General features: G+C 48.6%; 1 protein-coding gene across 2 annotated transcripts in view; it reads left to right on the top strand.

Moving 5' to 3' along the window:
* Positions 1–15019, top strand: part of TSKU (tsukushi, small leucine rich proteoglycan) — a 39281-nt gene that overhangs the window by 4097 nt on the left and 20165 nt on the right. Inside the window, exon 1 of one of the 2 annotated variants that reach the window (XM_075919526.1) lies at positions 8031–8165. The exons of the other annotated variant lie outside the window; for it this stretch is intronic. The gene's annotated coding sequence lies outside the window, so the exon portion shown is untranslated. Of the gene's footprint in view, positions 1–8030; positions 8166–15019 lie in introns of those variants that run through there. 2 annotated transcript variants of the gene reach the window in all.

Genomic DNA, 15019 nt, shown 5'->3' with positions numbered 1-15019 from the left:
AGCCACTGCTGGTCATCCCATCCCTGCATGACGTTGCAGTCACGCCAGTCCGAGCTCGTCTCCCGCCGCCAGAAGTGGTGTTCTGCAGTGTCCAGGGGATTGAGAGGCATGCGCAGCAGCAGGAGTGCCCGGACCTGGGTGATCAGGGCCTGCAGTCTGGGCTGCGGTTCATCCTGCAGGTCCTGATCCTCATCCTGCTGGAGCAGCATGCGAGTGACGTGGACAGACTGAGCCTACCTCTGCTTTGAAGCACCTCCAGCTCCATAGCATGAGTGCTGTGGCATCCACAGGGGCAACACTGAGTCTGTTTTGTGTCCCATGGGGGCAGGGAGACCGTGAAAGAGTGTGTGAGACACAGCCATAGAGAGGAGCCCCCAAAAGCACGAGTCTCAGTTTGCCTGACCGAGCAGCCACAAGAAGTCTCTGCCCTTCTGGTGCCCTCCCCAGCAGGCTTCCAGGGGCTCTAAGTCCACAGTAGTCTCCACATACAGTGTGGATGCACTATTTCGGAATAATTCTAATTAATTTCAAGGCTTCCCTGTAGTGGGGACACTCTATTTTGATTTTGTTAATCGGGAGTTATGATGTCAATTTGAAATAATTTTCTAGTGTAAACATGCCCTAAGGTTAGAGGCAGGGAGGCCAGTGTACTGGGCACTCCGGTAGAACCCTGGGTTCAACTCCTTGCTCTGCCACTGACCTGCTGCAAGGCCTTAGGCAAGTCACATAATCTCTCTGTTGCCCCTTCCATTCTTTGTGTGCCTTGTCTATGTAGACTGTCACTCCTTGGGGCAGGGATTGTCACTTACAACATGTAGGTGTAATGTAAAAAATCACATGGGCTTAAAAAATAAAAAAGCTGTTTTAAAAATCACGAGCTTTTTAAAAATAACATCCCTTTTAGGGATTCCTGGGCTAAACAGTATCACCAATTTTCATGATTTCTGGTGTCTTTCTTGAATTCTTGAAGGCCCTGCTGGGGGAATCATGAACACCCCAGTTTTCATCAAACAAACAAACAAGTAAAAAGTTTCTTGCTCTCATGGCTGCAGAGAAAAAAACTTTAAAGCTTGACTCAGGTGCCCCCTGAAGAGCCAAAAAGGAACACAAAAGTTGTTATTTTTAAAACACTCATGATTTTTAAGCCAGATTTTTTATTTTTTAAGCCCATGTGATTTTTTGGAACCTTTGGGACTGACCACACTGATACCACATTGCAAGTGATAATGAATGAGGAAAATGGGTGAGAGTTGACAAGACTGGCTTCTGATCCCATTAGCTGGGCAGTCAAGCGTGTGTTTGAATGGCCAGGGCAGAACAAGCAACTGTGGTATAACCTTCAGATGTCCTGTAAAGCTTCAGGCTGAATCATGCAAATATCTAGGTAATATGGCAAGGGGTGCTGTGATTAGATTAGATTGGGTAAGTCTTTGCAGTCGAAAAAAAAAAGTGTGGTCTTGATTTAAAATAGGAGTGAAAACATGGCAACCCCATGTCCTTAACTCAAACTCCGACTCTGAGTTGCTATCTCTTCACTGCAATTGTATCCCAAATAGTCAGGCCTGGTCCTAAACCAACTGGCGGCCCCAGGCAAAAATTTGTTGAGCCAAAAAAAAAAAAAAGGGGTCGGGGAGTAACCAAGGACCAGTTCTGTCAGAGGCCCCTTGAAAACAGCAGTCTGGGGTGACCAGCTCTGCAAATAGCTAACTGGAGTTAAGAGCACCTCTTTTTGCAGCTTTGTACAAGCGTCTGGGAGGACAACCTGTGACAAAGACACCCAAGCCATCACACCTACTCTGGTCACTGGCGCTGCAGAGAAAGTTAGTTATGGAAATTCTACCTGTGTGTTAAGAAGGTGAAACCCACACACCTACGGGGCATGGTGCACTGTCCCATGTAATGGCATTTAGACCACTTACAGAGAGAGAGCAAGCATTAGTTTACAGCCTTAGTTGAGAGCCAGCTGGCTTTTAGCTCAGGCTGTAGAGGCTCATGCACTGAGGCCCCAGGTTCAGTTCTACCTGTCTGGGTTACAAAAGCTGATGAGAAATAAGGTGACAAGATGATGGTGCTAACTGTGTGCTGGATTTTACACCACTCCTGGGTTGGTTTGTTTTTGAATGCTTGAGGTTCACAATATTGGTGAGTGAACTTAATTCCAGCCAGACCATGCACTGCCCATCTACTGCTGTTGTAACACTGCTCCTGCCTCCTTGCCCCTAAGCTGGCGTTAGCTAGAGCTTAACAACATTAGCTAGCTCTTTGTTTCAGTGGCATATTGTAACCATTGTGGTTCATGGCACTCTGACATTCAGCATCACTCTAGCTCCTAACCATGAGTCAGGTATCCTGGAAAAAACCCTTTGCATCCAGGGAGCGTGTTTGCTCTTCCACTTTTTTTCTCAGAAGAGAAAACACGCTCTTTCAGGGAGCCCTATATACCTCATTCCATGGCTCTGCTGAAAGAGGAGGCTTTTCCGCCATTTTGGCCCCATCTAGACTGGGCCAATTGGTGAAAAAGCCTCTTCCAGAAAAGCGATCGGAAAAAGCTACGCAAAGTGCGGAGTGCAATTTGCATAGCTTTTTCCAATAAAGCCCCGTAGTCTAGACCTAGCCTCGGTGTCTCTGCTGCGAGGAGGGGGAAACAATCAAAAGGGTGGATACAACATGAGCAGCTAGCTCCCAACCTTCTCACATTGAATCATAACAACTGGAGGTGCTAGGATCATGGTGAATTTACATTCACAACACCCCTCTGCGAACAGGTTGGGGGGATAGCTTGCTGCTTTGAGCAGTGGTCTCCTAAACCCAGGGTTATGAGTTCAATCTTCGATGGGGCCATTTAGGAATCTGGGGTAAATCTGTCAGGGATGGTACTTGGTCCTGCTGTGAGGGCAGGGGACTGGAATTGATGACCTCTCAAGGTCCCTTCCAACTCTATGAGATGATACATCACCACTCACTTTAATGGAGAAGTCCTGTGGAACCTTAGAAACTAACAAAAATATGTATCATGAGCTTTTGTGGGCAAGACCCACTTCATCAAATGAGTTGGAGTGGAAATAAGGGCACCCAAGAGATATGTAACAGCAAAAGAAATCACCATTGCAAAAGTTTGAAAACCACTGTTACATGTTTCTATCATGTCCCCCCTTAGTCATCTCTTTTTCCAAACTGAAAAGTTCCATTTTTATTAATCTCTCCTCATACAAAAGCTGTCCTATACACCTGATAATTTCTGTTGCCCTTTTCTGAACCTTTTCCAATTCCAATATATCTTTTAGAGATGGGGTTACCACGTCTGCACATAATGTTCCAGATGTTTGGGGGCATTAGATAGCAGCTTTCAACTTCCTGAAGGGAGGTTCCAAAGAGGATGGAGAGAGGCTGTTCTCAGTAGCGACGGACGGCAGAACAAGGAGCAATGGGCTCAAGTTACAGTGGAGGTGGGGGTCTAGGTTGGATATTAGGAAAAACTATTTCACTAGGAGGGTGGTGAAGCACTGGAATGGGTTCCCTAGGGAGGTGGTGGAATCTCCATCCCTAGAGGTTTTTAAGTCTCGGTTTGATAAAGCCCTGCCTGGGTTGATTTAGTTGGGATTGGTCCCGCTTTGGACTCCCGAGGTCTCTTCCAGCCCTAGGATTCTATGATTCTGTGTGGGTATAACATGGATTTATAGAGAGACAATAAGAGATTTTCTATCCTATTAGCTGCCCTTTTCCTAAGATTTCCAATATTCTGTTTGCTCTTTTACTGCCACTGCACATTGATCGGATGATTTCTAAGAACTATTCACAATGACTCTGAGATCTCCTTCTTGACTGATAAAAGCTAATTTAGTCCCCATCATTTTATATGTATACTCAGGACTATTGTTTCCAATGTGCATAACTTTGCATTTTTCAGTGTTGACTTTGATCTGCCATTTTTTGCAGTCGCCCAGTTTTGTAAGATCCCTTCATAACTCTTCACATTGTGTAGCTTGAGTAGTTTTGTATCATCTACTAGTCTTGCCGCCTCATTGCTTTCACCTTTTCCCAGACTGTTTATGAATATATTGAACAATATTGTCACCAGTACAGAACCCTGAGGGATGTGACGTTTTACCTTTCTCTTTCTGAAAACTATTTATTCCTATCCACTGGGTAAACCTTGTCTACATGCTTGTTGGCCCTCTCAAAGAATTCTAGTAGATTGGTGAGGTATGATTTCCCTTTATAAAAAACATGTTGACACTCTCCCAACAAATCATGTTCACCTATGTGTCCGTTAATTCTGTTCTTTACTATAGTTTCAACCAGTTTGCTCAGTACTGTAGTTAGACTTACCAGCCTTACTAGAGCCTTTTTTAAAAAAAAATATGGGTCACATTAGCTATCCTCCAGTCATCTGGTACAAAAGCTGATATAAAGGATAGGTTACAAATCACAGCCAGTTGTTCTGCAATTTCGCATTTGAGTTCCTTCTCAAGTCTTGGGTGAATGCCATCTGGTCCTAAGGACTTATTACTGTTTAGTTTATCTGTTTGTTCCAAAACCTCCATTAATGACAACTCAGTCTGCGACAGTTCCCCAGATTTGTCACGTAAAAAGAATGGCTCAGGTTGGTGAATCTTCTTCACGTCCACAGCCATGAAGGCTGTTGCAAAGAATTAATTTAGTTTCTCCACAATGGCCTTATCGCCCTTGAGTGTTCCTTTACCATCTTGATCATTCAATGGCCTCACTGGCTGGTTAGCTGGCTTCTTGCTTCTGATGTACTTGGAAAGTGTTTGCTATTACTTTTTGAGTCTTTGGCTAGCAGTTCTTCAAATTCTTCTCTGCCCTTCCTACTTATAATTCTACATTTCACTTGCCAGAGTTTATGCTCCTTTCTATTTTCCTCCATAGGATTTAACTTCCCTTTTTGAAAGGATGCCTTTTTGCCTTTCACTGTTTCTTGTGCTTTGCTATTTAGCCAATGTGTCATTCTTTTGGTTCTCTATGTTTTGTTTTGTTTTGTTCTGAATTTGGGGTATTTGTTTAATTTGAGCCTCTATTGTGATGTCTTTTAAAAGTTTCCTTGTAGTTGGCAAGGATTTCTGTTTTGGCACTGTCCCTATTAATTTCTGTTTAACTAACTTCCTCATTTTTGTGTAATTCCCCTTTCTGAAATTAAATGTGACATTGGTGGGACACTGTGGTGTTTTCCCTGCCACCATGATGTTACATTTTGTTATGTTATGAACACTATTACCAAGTGATCTTGCTATATTCACCTCTTGGACCAGATCCTGTGCTCCACTTAGGAAGAAATGAAGGATGCCTCTTCTCCTGTGGGTTCCAGGACAAGCTCCTCCAAGAAGCAGTCATTAAAGGTGTCAAGAAACTTTGTCTCTCCATCCCTTTCTGAAGTAACATGTACCCAGTCTATATGGGGATAGTTAGAATATCCCATTATTAGAGCTCTGTGAGGATACAAATTTCTACCTATGTGTGGGATATTAATGGATAGAAATCAGTATCCGCTGCTCCACATGGCTCTATTCCCAGGAGACACTGTGGCCAAAGGAGAGGGATGTAGGGCCAGCATCTCACCCTGGCAGCTCCTGCCGGCCATATGACTGTACTGCCTCAAACCCCAGCAGAGCTGTATAACCCCAGAGAGGAAACACAGTTGGCAACAGGGCTGAGGACAGTACAGCTGCATGTCCAGGAAGAGCTGCTGGTGCAGGGAACTGGCTTCTGGTAGCAGGACATCACATTTCTCATCTTTGGCCACAGCATATCCAGGGAGCAAAGCCCTGTGGATCAGTGGATACCGATTTCTATCCGCAAATATCTGCATCTGCTGGTAAGATTCTCTATCCACTCAGGGCTCTACCCATTACTACTGAGTTCTTTTTTATTTGTATAGCCTCTCTGATCTCCCTGCGCATTTTACAGTCGCTGTCACCATCCTGGTCAGTAGGTCACTAGTACATCCCTACTGGCAGATTCTTATTATTGAAGCATGAAATTCCTATTTATAGAGATTTTATGGAACCTGGGCAAAATATGGGCCCAGGGGCCGGATCCAGGGGCGGGACCACCCTGCCGGGACCCTCAGGCACACGCAGCTGCAGCCTTTAATACAGTCCCTGCATTTCTCTGCTCTGCAGGGAGGGGAGGCTTCATGCGATCGCCCTGTCCCCAGCCAATCCTTGGCTCCTATTGGCCAGAAAAAAACAGTCAATAAGAACTGACCTCAGCTAATTTCTCAGCTCCTATTGGCTGGAAACAGCAAGCCAATGGGAGCTAAGAGATTGGCCTGACCGACTGGGGCAGCTGGACTTGAGAGCCAGGTGGAGGGAGCACCTGTATTTTCAAGCAGGCTGGGGCTTCCAGCCGGGAGACACTTAGGTAAACTCCTCCCAGCCAGCGCCTGCCTCTAGCACCACAGCCCCTCCTGCACCCCAACTCCCTCCCCCAGATCACCATCCAAACCCTCTGCACCTCCTGCCCCAGATCACAATTCCCTCCCAGGTCCTGTACCTCCTCCTACACCCTTCCCCCAGGACAGAATCCTCTCCTGCACCTACATCCCAATCCCTTGACCCAGGTCACAATCCCCTCCTTCACCCAAACCTCCTCGGAGACCTCACACCATCTCCTGCGCCCCAGTCCCTTATCCCATGCACCCTTCTGCACCCAACCTCCACCCTAGATCCTGCACTCCCCCCTCCACAGAAAAGTGCAGCCCTTGACCACTTACCAAAATCTTGGAGTGGGCCCCCCCCCACCAAAAATTATTGCCCATCCCTTCTTTACAATCTTTACTTCATTTGACCCTACCCTTTTCTTCACATGCAGTGCCACTCCCACACCAGCAGGACCTGTTTTGTCCTGCCAATACACTTGATACCCTGGTATTACCATGCCCCAGTCTCCCACACCTAGCACTGTGACTTAGTGAACTATGCCCTTGCTGTGTATATTATCTCTCTGTTTTGCTCACTGGAGCTTTGATCTTGGTAGGGAATCTCTGATTGTTGCTGTAATACCTAGCACTGCCTAGAGCATGATGCATAGATGTGGTTTTTCACTTCCCTGGCCATTAGAAAATTAATAGGAGATGTGTCCAATTCTGCACACCTCCAGATGTAGTGAATTAGGCCCTACATTTATTCCTTAGTATTTTATGTCCTATTTTATGCCCGTTTATAACAGTTTCAGGTTTCAACCACAATTTCTTTGTGCTCCCACTGCAGTTAGTGACAGTACTGAAAGTTATGCTGGATCAAACCTAAACTGTGTGTTAGATCAGGGAGGGAGAGGATTTGCTAGGTACATGCAACTACCCCTGCCTTGCAGTGGAGTTCATCTGGGCATACCCCTGTGGGAGTAGTCAGGTCCCTGGATACTACAGTGACTACTAGTCCAAGGTAAATACCTTAGGAAGTGCTCCTTTAAATGCTGATGGAACAAGCCAATGTTGTGAGCAAGCCTATTGAAACCAACGCTGCGCAGAGCCTGGCACAAGTCTGCAGTCAGGGTGACTCCAGTGAAGGGGCCCCCTGGGAATGGAGGAATGGGTGTGATGGGAAGGAAGGTGAGCTACGTCTGGCCTAGCTAATCCCTCGGATTTGCTAACATGAAGGGAGGAACTGCCGCAGGCCACGGGATTTTCGGCACCTCCAGCTTGTACTGCTGCAAGAGCTAAAGTTGCACAACTCAGCCCAACCGGCCCCGCCTCCTCCTCCTCCCCTCCCAGATGTTCTCTTGTGTGCAGCCATCTGTTGAGATGCCCCCCGCCCCTTTCCAAAATAAAAGAGCCTGAAGGAGAAGGGGCCGAGCCTTCGGCCTGGAGGGCGCAGCCAAGCCGCACGCTGCAGACGCTCTCTAGCGTCCAAGCTCCGGCTGCAGCTGCACGCGGCCAGCGGAGCCGGGCACTTTTGCGACGCTCCCCGGAGCGGGAAGCTCGGCGGGTGCCGGAGGGAGGCGCGGCTCGGCCTGCGGGGGGCAGGCAGCCGCGCGGGGCTGCGGGGAGGGGGGCGCGGGGCTGGGGACCGAGCAGCCGGCGCCGCGCGGGCTGGATGCAGGGCGGGCAGCCCGGGACTGCGCGCGGCCAGACGTGGCTCCAGCCAGCAGCCGGACCCCCCCGCTCCCAGGTGCGGCCGGTCCGGGGCGCGCTGCCGCCGGGGAAGGTGAGTGAGTGTCCGCAGCGCCGGGCGGGGATCGCAGCTCGTGCACTGCCCGGCAGCGCCCGGGGATGCCCGGCGGCCCCGGCCCGAGCGCAGCGCGGGGAAGCGGAGCCGCCAGACCCGTGCCCGCTTCGTGCCTCCGAGCTGCGGGCCGGGGCTGGGCAGCGCAGGGAGAACTTTATCCGGGCCGGGCTGGGGGGGGTTGACTCGGTCCCGGCAGAGCGAGCGCGGGGCGGCCCGGAGCCAGTGGGACAGGGTCGGAAATGGGCGGGGGGGGGGCCAAAGACTAAAATCTGGAGTCGGGGGAGCGCAGCCCCTCCTGGCCAAGCCGGGCGGCGCTTCCCTGGCAGATGGCGTGGCAGGCACGGGTCTCGGGGGCCGGTGGCCCTTCGCTTGCTGCTTCCCCGGCCCCTCAAGTTCCCCTCTCGCAGTCGTGGCGGGGCGAGGAGCAGCTGAAATTGCCACGGTTGCAAGTAATCTGATCAGCAGCTGGAGTCCCTGCCCGCCTCCAGGGCCCAGATTCAGGGCTTTGATTTCACACACTGCTTCCTCTCCCCCCCCCATCCTCTCCCGTCTCCGGCTCTCTCTCCCCACAGGCGCAGAATTCAGGGAAGGGGGGCAGCTGTCTGGCTGCTCTCGGTGCGTTCCAAAGACATTTTGAAAGGATCTTGGGGAGAGCAGTGATCTGGTGAAGCAGGCCAGAGCAGATCGGGGGGGAGGGGACAGAGGAGCAGCAAGGGAAAAGCTCAGGTTAAGAGGTTACTGTTTCCTAACATCTGTCTGGACCAACCCAGTCATGCAAACTTCAGGAAGGATAAAGTTGATCTCATAGTCTGTCCTTGAATCCAGCACATGCCGCCTGCCAAGTCCCGGAATTCCAGCCTCTCCAGTTTGGGTTAAGCTGAAGAGGAAAGGGTGGGAAAAGTGGCGGAGGGTTTGTCTTTTTTTGCAAAAAAGGAGAAGAGTGAATAATGCACACACCCTGCTAAGTTTCAGCCAGTCATGAGAATCATGCAACTTTCATTAGTAATGCCTTAGTCAGTAGCTCATGGTAAATGTATTAATAATGTAAGACGGCAGCGTGTGTCTGTTAATTGTGAACAACATACCTGTAGACTGTGTATATATAGTCTTCTCCTACTGGCTTGGATTGGGAAATCATGAACTGAAAACTTGTGTAAAACTACAGGGGGTCTCTGTATGGGAATATGCGAAATATGTAAGATTATTCCTCAGGGAGAGGGGTTCAGAGCATCCCCCATAACTGCTGGTTGCCCTTAGCTTGTGAGGCAAAATCCTACTATAGCTGAATGGCAGCAAGTGGAGCTGAGAGCCACTGTTGGGAGAAGAAATGAGTCTTGTCACTTCTCTAGTGGTTAAGACAAGTACAGTCAGGCTACCTTCTGGTTTGTGGGTATGGGCTGGGGAGGGGGGAACTAGCTTGAGTTCTTGAGATGAAGAGTTTGTCCGGACATCAGCTATAATAAATCAGAAGCTGCTACCCTGTGTACAGCATTCGCTCAAGTTACATTAGAAAGCTCGTCTTTCCGGGCACTGCTCTCTGCACAACACAAAACAGCTGGGGCTGAGCATTGCTTGCATTCAAATCACAATACAGGAGGTATTGCCGTAGTAGAACCAGTGCTAGTATTTCAGGATGCCTCTGATCTCACAGTGGTGGTGAGCATTGAAAATACCTGGGTAGAAGATGTGAATGGACACTGCACCATAGCTAGGCAAACTTCTAAAAATGCAGCATGACTCTGCCAGCAACACTTTCTGGATTGGGAGTGGGGAAACTTTGGGTTGGGGGCTGCTGACCCATGGAAATATACACAAGTGAGAAGCAAAAGAAAAAAAAATTCACTGATGTGACCCCCGACCGAGAAGGAGAAATATACTTTCCCCCTCCCCCACATGCCACTCATGCATCAGAGCCTGGGGGAGCAGGCTAGTAGATTTTTCTAGTATCCAGCCCCACATGGGGGCAGCTGGAGAGGAGCCATGAACCTTGGACTGGATCCAGGCAAGCCAGGGGCCACATCCAACTCTTGGGCCTTAGGTTCCTCGCCCCAGCACTAGATTCTAATATGACTGGAGAGGACCTGGCAATTAAAAGATCTTTCCAAGAGTTTGCAATGTAACCCTGCCTCCTGTACACCACCCTCCAAGGTGTGGAGAGGACCCTAGCTCTGTAAGGCCTCGGTCTCTAACATCGCTGTCATTTATTTATATTCCACTCACACATGGAGCTCTAATCTCTGCTGAGGACTCTGTCCTCATTGACACTCCTATGGGCCATCAACCTAAGTTAGACAGCTTCAGCTACATGAATAACATAGGTCGCTGCAGTAAGTCAACAGCCGATGTTCTCTTATCGGTGCTGCTTGCTCATCTCATTCTGGTGAAGTATCAGAGTTGATGGGAGAGCACTCGATAGTCAATTTATCATGTCTATATTAGACATGATAAATTGACCCCTGCTGGCTTGATTGCTGCCCATCAATAAAGCCTCTATTGAGAGCTCACATTCTGAGATGCAACAGACTAGCATTATTATCCCAAAGTTTACAGATTGGGGTGCAGGGAACCAAGGTACAGATTAAGCATCTTGCCTGACGTCATACAGGGGGTTGGTGGTAGAACCAGGAATTGAACTCAGATTTCCTGAGTTCCTGCCGTAACCCAAATACCCCCTGATAATTCCTGAATCTTATATTATGTTGTCTTGGATGTGGTAGCATGCTCCTCGTGGGTGAGTGCACACGTGGGAGAAGATTGGTGAGGTGCAAGAAGAGCATATATGAGAGAGAAAGAGGCATCATTGGTGATATGAAATACCAGTTATGTTGTTACGACTGTACCATACAATTCTATGTGCCTGGCATCCTTCTTGCAAACTGTATCTCCAAATACCTTGTAGAAATACAAAAGATGTTCTGCAGCAAGCAGTAAGGGTATCAACTCTGCAAACCGGTGTGAATGCCTGGGAGGGTGAATGAATGTAAGCATTCCAACTGGCAAAACTGGGGAGAGAGGAACAGATGCTGGTGAGAGAAGAGAAGATAGTGTGGAGTATGCCTAAGACGGTGGTGGTCACTGGAGAACTCTTGATAGGGTGTTGGTGTGATGGAGAAAAACAGGAAGGGTCCTCTAGCCTGCAAGAGCTGTAAAGGAGAAAGCTCTTGCATCAACATGAGTTGGAGGGGGAGGGGGCTGCAGAGAAAAAGCCGGTGCTGAGTGATTGGGAAGAGAGGTGAGACAAAGGAGGACTACAAAGTAGGCAGTCCAAGAAGAAGGCTTTAAACTGGGGAGGGTAATTTTGAACCAGTGCCTGCAATGTGGGCATGAAGTGCATTTCCATTCAGGGTGAAAAGCTTGGAGTGAGATTTGAGCGACTACCTTTAGGAGGTTTAGAGTTTTTACTCTATCCCTAGCTGTTCCCTTTCCTCTTTCAAGCTTTTCTCCCTCCTCCTTGCTAGTCAGCTGTTTGGGAAGGGGAGGGCGGAGGAAGCACAAGAGGGTGGGGATGGGTCTCTCTCTGTATAAGACAATTATTCCTTTTACACCAGCCCTACTGCCTGCATGAGTTTCTGCAGGCTGGGGACAAGTCTGATATCAGAGAGGAACAGAGGTGTTCTGTTTCGTGCTTCCAAGAGCTAGCATTTTGGCAGGCAATTTAAACTAAACCAAAAAAAAAAAAAAAAAAACCTCACTCCAAACATTGAGATTTGTGAGAGAAGATAATAAATTGTGGCCCAAACAACAATTTTTATTTTAAACCTTGGCACCAAGATTAATGTATTAAACAGAGTAAAAAAACAAAGGCAGCTGAATGCCAGATGGGCATTAGCATGGTGCTGATTTTCTTTCTTGAATGGGAGCTGCCTCCTCTTACTACTTGTTCTCTTAAAGCGTTTTCCGTCTGCAGCGTGAAAACGAGAAAGGCAGGAGCAACAAAGCCAGGAACCCTTTGCAAACTCGAAACGAAATGGCGTTCATGGAACTTGCTCCCAGTGCCACGGAAGCCAGGCTGAAAGTGGGTGCAGCGGTTAATTGATGAAACCTAGCTGGCTATTGGGCCTGGAATGTGGCTATGTGTAATACTTGTGGGTTCTCCTTCCTTCCCCTTTTTTAGCCTTTCTCTGCATGGACACTTCTAACCAATTCGTCTCCTTTCCCTCTCTCTCTTAGCTGGTAGCCTTCAGGCACAGCAGCCTCCAGTTTTTAGGCTGGGAGGGAAGTGTATCACTAACAGCGAAACAGCGCTCTTTAAAGCATGCTCCAGTCGCACCCATTAGCCATGGATTTGTTACTGTGTTATTATTAGGCACGGCCTATCTAGGAACTTCATGGCTGTCATTATTCAGCACAGTGTGGCTCTTCCAGACTTAGCAACAGAGAATATGGGATGCCTGCTGAAAGCATCGCCACCTGCCACTTAAGCTCAAGGAGAATCGCATGAGTTGTTAGCAGAATAGGGCCTATGACACACAGATGAATGATTCTGATTCGTTTGTCGCAGAAATGCTGGCTAGTTCAGTACAGTGGTCAGCTCTTTGGGCAAGGACCTGCTGACCCCTCTGTGCTCTGCTGGCTGCCTGAGCATTTGAGGAGCCCTATGTAAGGCGTTGGTAAACAGGCTCCCGTTAAAATGGTTGCTAACATGCAATGACCTCTCAGGGTCCTAATACATATTGTGAAATGTGGCTCTGCTGCCACCCAGCCACTCAGTGTGGCCTGAGCCATACTGGGTCAGAAATGGAACTTACTGGGAACCAGGTGCAGGGTTGGCATTTAAAGACCATTTCTCATCATCCGTGCTGCGGCAGGGCATGAAAACTCCATTGGGAACCCTGTTGAGTTAGGCCAGGCCTACAGTAAAGGGGAAGGTCTAATTAGGAGATGCAGTTCCAGCCACATTAATTACGTAGCTGGAATCAACCTACCTTGATTTGAGCTTCCCTACTGGCCCCACAGCAGGAGTACAGCCATCAACGGGGGCACCCTTTGAGTTCAATTTAGCGGGTATTTGCTAGACCCAGACTTGGGTTTCTGCTTTAAAAACAGCCATGGAGAAAGCACTTTGAGGTTGCAACTCAGCCTCTGAATCCTTAAAGAGGGACCTGGACTTCAAAGTTGCCAGTGTACACCCCAATTGTCCTCAGCATGGCAGAGGGCACTCCACTAGCCCGAGCCTGTTGACCCAAGCTGCGTGGTAGCCGTAACCTTTGGGACTTACACAACCCAAAGTGCTGTAGCATCTGAGCACCTCAAACTCTGATTTGTTTTTAAATGGATTTATCCTCCTAGCGCTCCTGGGAGGTAGGGCAGTGCTGTTATTCCTGTTGTACGGCAGGGGAACCGAGGCACAAAGAGACTAAGTGGCCTGCCTATGGTCAGACCAAATCTATGGTGGAGCAGGGACTTGAGCCCAGATCCCCCAGGGCCCTAACACCTCCACCATTCTTCCTCACTGTTTCAAGTTGGCTGGAATAAACCAGATACCAGGAGCTTGCAGATTTAGCTTGGTCATCGCTGGCCAGAAAAAAGGCCTGCCAAACTTTAACCCACTCAGTGCAGTGCGTGGGGCGTAGGCAGCTTGCTCCAGACTGCAGGCAAGCTGATTCTTAGGCACTGGGGTGCTCTCTATCCTAATGATTCCTGCACTGGCTTTGGGTTTTGTGCCCTGGGCCCTGCCGAGAGCTGCCCCCAATGACCAAAGTGGTGGTGGAATCCAGCTGTGGCAGCCTCACACTTGGGTTTTCCTTGGCTACTTCATTGCATGAGGCAGCCCAGTCGAGCAGCTCCTAGTAGAGGCCAACCCAGTATTGTGTTTGAGCCATCAATTTCTGAAAATGCAGATGGTGCAACAGCAGTATCAGTTGGGTTTCCCCATCTCCTAACGTTCAGCACTTGCCTTGCAGTGCTGAGAGACAAGCAGCATATTATACAATCAAGCACATTCCAGCCAGATTATATCATGTCTCTGGAAACTGGAGAGGTCCAGTCATAGTGAGTGATTGGAATGGGACTGAATGCACTTGGGTAGCCAGGTGTGGGAAGCCTCATATAAGGTTTAAGTTGAGCCATATAAAGCAGGGGGAGAAAGAACAAAGCTAAACAGGCTGTTTAAAAACCTTATTCACCTACTTAACTCTCCTTTCTGTACCCTTCACCTAAGGCACTTGACTAGCATTCAGGAGGCAGGGGTTTTAATTCCAGCCTCTGCCACAGACTCACGATGTCACCCAGGGCATATCACATACCTTGCCCAGACTATTCTAGCTTTCAATAACTGGAACTGGGATAATTCCCCAACAGACCCAGCACTGTGCTTGCTTCTTAGCTTGTAAATATTTTGTTATAAGGAGCAGCCAGACTAATCATAGCACCAGCCATTTAGTCCTGTCGCCAACAGCAGCCAAGAAACAGATGTTTCACAGGGGAGTGTCAGAAGCCCTGCAGTGGCCCTTCTTAGCTAGCCTGTCCTTAGAATTTTACCTCCGAACCCCAAATAATTAGAGACTGGCCGAAGCCCTGAAGCAGGATGGCTTATAACCCTTCCAAAGCTCTTATGAATTTTAACATTTCCTGTCAGGGATATACAAATGTACAGTCCCTTTTGAAATCCTGCTAGCCCTGGGTGACAGAGAGCATGTGGCAATGAAAGGCTGTTGGTGGTTAATGAAAGGCTGTTGGTAGCCCCAATATACCCCCCCCCCTCTTTCCCGCCATATGGTGCAGCTGGACAGTTTATCACCGTGTTCACACTGCTGTGATCAAGAGCGTTTCCTTGACAAGCATTCTCACAATGAGAGAGCCATGAAGCTGAATGGCTTTTGTCACCCCAAGCA

The sequence above is a fragment of the Pelodiscus sinensis genome, chromosome 1 (assembly GCF_049634645.1).
Source record: "Pelodiscus sinensis isolate JC-2024 chromosome 1, ASM4963464v1, whole genome shotgun sequence".
NCBI classification, from domain to species: Eukaryota; Metazoa; Chordata; order Testudines; family Trionychidae; genus Pelodiscus; species Pelodiscus sinensis.
This window is presented reverse-complemented; position numbering and strand designations above follow the sequence as displayed.